Source organism: Phocoena phocoena, chromosome 1 (genome assembly GCF_963924675.1).
Source record: "Phocoena phocoena chromosome 1, mPhoPho1.1, whole genome shotgun sequence".
Taxonomy (NCBI): domain Eukaryota; kingdom Metazoa; phylum Chordata; class Mammalia; order Artiodactyla; family Phocoenidae; genus Phocoena; species Phocoena phocoena.
The window spans coordinates 70545001-70551419 of record NC_089219.1 but is presented as its reverse complement, the minus strand read 5'-3'; the positions used below and the strand labels follow the sequence as shown (position 1 = coordinate 70551419).

At 36.9% G+C, this 6419-nt stretch overlaps 1 pseudogene; it reads left to right on the top strand.

Annotated features, from left to right (window-relative positions):
* The first annotated feature begins 673 nt into the window (after positions 1-673).
* On the top strand, positions 674-1145 carry LOC136130391 (ubiquitin-conjugating enzyme E2 variant 1-like; annotated as a pseudogene).
* The last annotated feature ends 5274 nt before the right edge of the window (positions 1146-6419 follow it).

Here is a 6419-nt window from a genome sequence, read left to right as displayed (position 1 = left end):
ATTTTCCCACAATTTCTCCTAGTTTATTATATGTCTAGGATGTCCTTAAAGCTCTCATTAGGGCCACGAGCAGTCAGCCACTATGGTCAACTATAGACCATGTATGTATATAACCTATGTAGCAGGAAATCAAAAGCATTTGTTGTTACTTAAGTCCCCTTTCCAACCTTTGCCATCATTTTAATTTTCTAACTTTATTTGCTGTCGTGATTCTAACCTAGTGCATTATATTTTTGTAGTTATCTTTTTAAACAATAGACAAAACTTATGCAAGCTGGATTTTAACTTGTAGGTAAGGAAACTGAAGATCATATGTCACATATTTGGATTATAAGTGATGCAGTTGGAGAAAACATTATTTGAGTCAAAGTCCATCTGATTCCAGAACAAATGTTTATCCAGTACTTCACTACTTGACTCCCACACCATTCTCCTTCAGGAAATTTTTAAAAAGATTAAGAAACCAAAAAACCTCTTACCGACTGCTAAAACTGCATATCAGTTACGTTATTTTGTGACCACTGGCATCTAAATGTGACATGGCTAATCTTAGGAGTACCATCCAAGTTGTGGAATGGGTTAAACTAAGTGCTTTGGGTGGTCACAAACTCATTATTAAGTTTATACACTAGAAACAAATAGATTGGCTGGACTTTGAGAACAGTGATGCAAGATGGCAGCCCCTACAAGTTCAAGAATAGAAGCCCCTCATGTTGGAAGAATTCAAAGAATACCAGAAAACAGTAGGAGATGGCACAGTTAGCTGGGGTCTAGAAGATGACACACATGACACAAAATGGACAGGGATGCTAATTCGGCCTCCAAGAAAAATTTATGAAAACTGAATATTCAGCATAAAATAGAATGTGGACCTAAATACTCAGAAGCACCTTCCCTTTGTGAGATTTATAACAATAATATGAATGGAGTTAATAGTTCTAATGGAGTGATGAACTCAAGAGCCATATCTGCTAGCAAAATGGCAGAATTCCTATAGCATCAAAGTTGTCCTATAAGAGCTTTGGCACCTAAGAGTGTTGAAAGAACATATGAAACTCCCTCAGCCACACAAGCACCCCTCCCCCTCTATTCTATTTAAACTGATTTCATTTCACAGCAGTAAATCTTCTAGATATGTCTTGTAGACCTTAAAGTTGTAGAAAGGAAACTCACATTCAAAGCAATTTATCTTAAGATCCTATAAGTGATACTAACTTTTTGTTCATTTGAAATATATAAATTGTGCTATAACACGTAATCCTGTCAAGTGTAACCACTAATCCATTTAGTTGAACTTTTGGATTAAGAAAATAGATTTAAATTGATTTCCATTAGAACCAGTGGGTCATATCTAACTCAACTGAGAAAAGAGACATCACACAATCACTTTGTTGCTGATTATATGGTTTGGGGTCTCTGTGTTTTCTCCCATCACCTCTTCCTGCATCCCCTGCCTCTTTTCCTCTCCAGGTTGGGTGGTTTTTTAGATGTTAAAATTTCAGGTCACAACCTGTGGGACTATTGTTGGGTGTATGAAGGTTCCTCTCTGTACCCCTGGTTTCTTTTATCTTTTCTTTTTTTTTTAAGTCTTAAATTATGCCTACCTTCCCAATTATAGGTCTTTTCACCACTGTCCTCCATTACTCTTGGTGGAAGTATATATTGTACTCCCTGTGCTGCCCTCTGAAATTGGCCTTTGATGAGAAATTCAGGAATTTTCCCATATCATCTTTCCCACACATTAAATAAGGAGTGCTACTTTTTCTTTCCTTCTCCTCAAGTTCCTTTTTGTACTGTCACCACCCAGAACTTTTCTTGATACTTCCTAGCTTTGAGTAGAAGCCATCAGGTAAGGTTGGAAAGAGTCTCTGACCTCCCTCATTTAGTTTTGGAACCACATTTAATTACTCCTCATCAGCCCCTGGGAAATGAGTATTAGGTCCTTAGCCCTGCCACTCTCTGCTGTCATCATTAGCTGATACATTTTTTTTTTTTTTTTTAGCTCAGGCTTTGATATAATGAAAAAAATCATCACCAATGTTATTCAGGTGTGCCAGCTCTTAAAGTCTTTGGTGGTTAAACTTGGATAAACCACATGAATACACTTGTTAACATGAACAATCCCTCTGAATAAATTTTATTTTCCTGTAATTGCTTTTGCTTTTGAAAATTGTAGAAGTTTTACATTTTTAAGTTTTAAATTCTTCTTAAATTATGAAGTTTTAAATAACAGGTCTCTCATTTGGTCATCTTTGCAATTCATTTGTATCTAGTTTGGAATCTGACAACTGAAATGGAAAGAACCTTGAATTCAGTGCATGTTCTGTTTGTCATTATTCTCACCAGGGATTAAGAAAGAACCCAGTATGCATGACAGATTCCTGAAACTGGAGGGCTTGACTTCCTGGTAAATTGCTGCCACTCTCTTAGCCTCTCCATGTGTTCACTAACCCAGAAGTCTCTGAACCCTGCCCTTTTGGCTTTTATGGAGCCTTCATTAAATTGGCATGATTGATTAAATCATTGGTATTTTGTTATTAAGTCAATCTCCAGCTCCTTTTCCCTGTGGGTAAAGGGGCAGTGGAGTTTGAACTGAAAGTTACAACCCTCTAATCATATGGTTCTCCTGGCAGCCAGTCCAACATTTAGGGACTTTCCAAAAGTCACTTCTTTAATATAAAGTCAGGTGTGGTTGAAAGGGTCTTGTGAATAATAAGAGACACATTTATTGCTCTTATCACTTAGGAAATTCCAAAGGTTTTAGAAGTTCTCAGTCAGGAACTGGTATAAAGATGAAATATAGATTTCTTTATCATAAATCACAATATCATAACAATACTAGCTTTGTGCCAGGTTTATAATTTCTGTCAATCATTTATGATCAGATTCTTAAAATCAGAAATCCTCTACTTAGTGTTTAATTTTATGAATACTTGAAAATGAGTTTTTTCATATAGGTGACTTTTGAACTTCTAGAAAACATATACTAGTTAAATAATTTGAAACGTAGGTATAGTTTCTTTTTTTCTCTTTTTGTGTTTGACATTCTAAATATACCAAAATAAAATAATCCAGGAGATATTCAAGATGATGGAGGAGTGGGTGGATGTGGAGCTCATGCCTCTCCACAGATGCATCAGGAATACATCTATAGATGTAACAGTTCTCACAGAACACTGGCTGAAAACTAGCAGAAGACCTTGGACACCAGAAAGGACTATAAAGATCCCTTCATAACTGGAAGGGAAGCATTTGAGGCTGTCAGAAGAGGGTGAAGCAGCAGATCTGGGACAGACGGGACAGAGTGAGAAATACACAGATGGTCTTCACCACAGCCCTACATGCCCCAGACAGGGACGTGTGTTCACAGGTTACCCCTCCAAAAGCAGAGACAGTGAGAGGACGTGTGTGCACTGGTCCACATGGGGAAAGCAGTAGGAATGGAGCCCGGCACCACCTCCTGGTTCTCCCTCCAGGGAAACCAGGAAAACAAGAACTAGCAAGAGCTTGACAAATGTCTAGCTTTGAATTGGAGACCATTCACCTGCCTATTGCTTCATTTTGGAAAATTCACTGAAAATAAGTAAGAAAAAAAAATACCTGAAAGAAAGAAAACAAAGAACAAAATACCCCAGAATTCCTAAAGAACAGATCCTGGAACTCTGGCTGTGTGTCAGGCCTGAGCCTTTGAGGTAGGAGAGCCAAATTCAGAACATTGGTCCACCAGGGACCTCCTGGCCCCACATAATATCAAATGGCGTAATGACTCCCAGAGATCTCCACCTCAATGCTAAGACCCAGGTCCACTCAATGACTAGCAAGCTACAGTGCAGGACACTCTATGCCAGACAACTAGAAAGACAGGAACACAAACTCACCCATTAGCAGAGAGCCTGCCTAAAATCATAATAAGTTCACAGACACCACAAAACACACTACTGGATGTGGTCCTGCCCACTGAAAGACAATAACCAGCCTCATCCACCAGAACACAGGCACCAGTCCCCTCCAGCAGGAAGCCTACACAACCCACTGAACCAAGTTACCCACTAGGGGCAGACACCAAAAACAAAGGGAACTATGAACCTGTAGCCTGCAAAACAGAGACCCAAAACATGGTAAGTTAAGCAAAATGAAAAGACAGAGAAATATACAGCAGATAAAGGAACAAGGTAAAAACCCACTAGACCAAATGAAGAGGAAATAGGCAGTCTACCTGAAAAAGAATTCAGAATAATGATAGTAAAGATGATCCAAAATCTTGGAAATAGAATAGAGAAAATAAAAGAAACGTTTAACAGGGACCTAGAAGAACTAAAGAGCAAACGAACAATGATGAATAACACAATAAACAAAATCAAAAATTCTCTATTAGGAATCAATAGCAGAATAACTGAGGCAGAAGAATGGATAAATGACCTGGAAGATAAATAATGGAAATAAATACTACTATATTCGAATTATAGGGTTCTCAGAAGAGGAAGATTAAAAAAAGGGGACTGATAAAATATTTGAAGAGATTATAGTTGAAAATTTCCCTAATATGGATAAAGAAATGGTTAAGTCCAGGAAGTTCAGAGAGTCCCATACAGGAAAAATCCAAAGAGAAACACACAAAGACACAAATTATTCAAACTATCAAAAATTAAAATACAAAGAAAAAATATTAAAAGGAGCAAGGGAAAAACAACAAATAACATATAGTGAAATCTCCATAAGGTTAACAGCTGATGTTTCAGCAGAAACTCGGTAAACCAGAAGGAAGTGGCAGGACATATTGAAAGTGATGAAAGGGAAAAACCTACCACCAAGATAACTCTACCCAGCAAGGATCTCATTCAGATTTGATGGAGAAATTAAAACCTTTACAGACAAGCAAAAGTTAAGAGAATTCAGCACCACCAAACCAGCTTTACAGCAAATGCTAAAGGAATTTCTCTAGGCAGGAAACACAAGAGAAGGAAAAGACCTACAATAATAAACCCAAGACAATTAAGAAAATGGTATAGGAACATACATATTGATAACTACCTAAAATGTAAATGGATTAAATGTTCCAACCAAATGACAGAGACTGGCTGAATGGATACAAAAACAAGACCCATACATATGCTGTCTACAAGAGAACCACTTCAGACCTAGGGACACATACAGACTGAAAGTGAGGGGATGGAAAAAGATATTCCATGCAAATGGAAATCAAAAGAAAGCTGCAGGAGCAATTCTTGTATCAGACAAAATAGACTTTAAAATAAAGACCATTACAAGAGACAAAGAAGAGCACTACATAATGATCAAGGGATCAACCCAAGGAGAAGATATAAAAATTTTAAATATTTATGCACCCAACATAGGAGCACCTCAGTACATAAGGCAAATGCTAACAGCCATAAAAGGGGAAATCAACAGTAACACAATCATAGTAGGGGTCTTTAACACCCCACTTTCACCAATGGACAGATCAACCAAAATGAAAATAAATAAGGAAACACAAACTTTAAATGATACATTAAACAAGATAGACTTACTCAATATTTATAGGACATTCCATCCAAAAACAGCAGATTACACTTTCTTCTCAAGTGTTCATAGAACATTCTCCAGAATAATGATGTCTTGGATCACAAATCAAACCTTGGTAAATTTAAGAGAATTGAAATCATATCAAGAAACTTTTCTGATCACAAAGCTATGACACTAGATATTAATTACAGGAAAAAATCTGTAAAAAGTACAAACACATGGAGGCTAAACAATACACTACTAAATAACCAAGAGATCACTGAGGAAATCAAAGAGGAAATCAAAAAATACCTAGAAACAAACGACAATGAAAACACGATGACCCAAAACCTATGGGATGCAGCAAAAGCAGTTCTAAGAGGGAAGTTCAGAGAAATACAACCCTACCTCAAGAAACAAGAAACATCTCAAATAAACAACCTAACCTTACACCTAAAGCAATTAGTGAAAGAAGAACCAAAAATCCCCAAAGTTAGCAGGAGGAAAGAAGTCATAAAGATCAGATCAGAAATAAATGAAAAATAAATGAAGGAAATGATAGCAAAGATCCATAAAACTAAAAGCTGGTTCTTTGAGAAGATAAACAAAATAGATAAACCATTAGCCAGACTCATCAAGAAAAGAAGGGAGAAGACTTAACTGAATAGAATCGAAATGAAAAAGGAGAAGTAACAACTGACACTGCAGAAATAGAAAGGATCGTGAGAGATTACTGCAAGCAACTATATGCCAATAAAATGGAAAACCTGGAAGAAATGGACACATTCTTAGAAAATCACAGAAACAGAAAATATAAACACACCAATCACAAGCACTGAAATTGAAACTGATTAAAAATCCTCCAACAAACAAAAGCTCAGGACCAGATGGCTTCACAGATGAATTCTATCAAACAT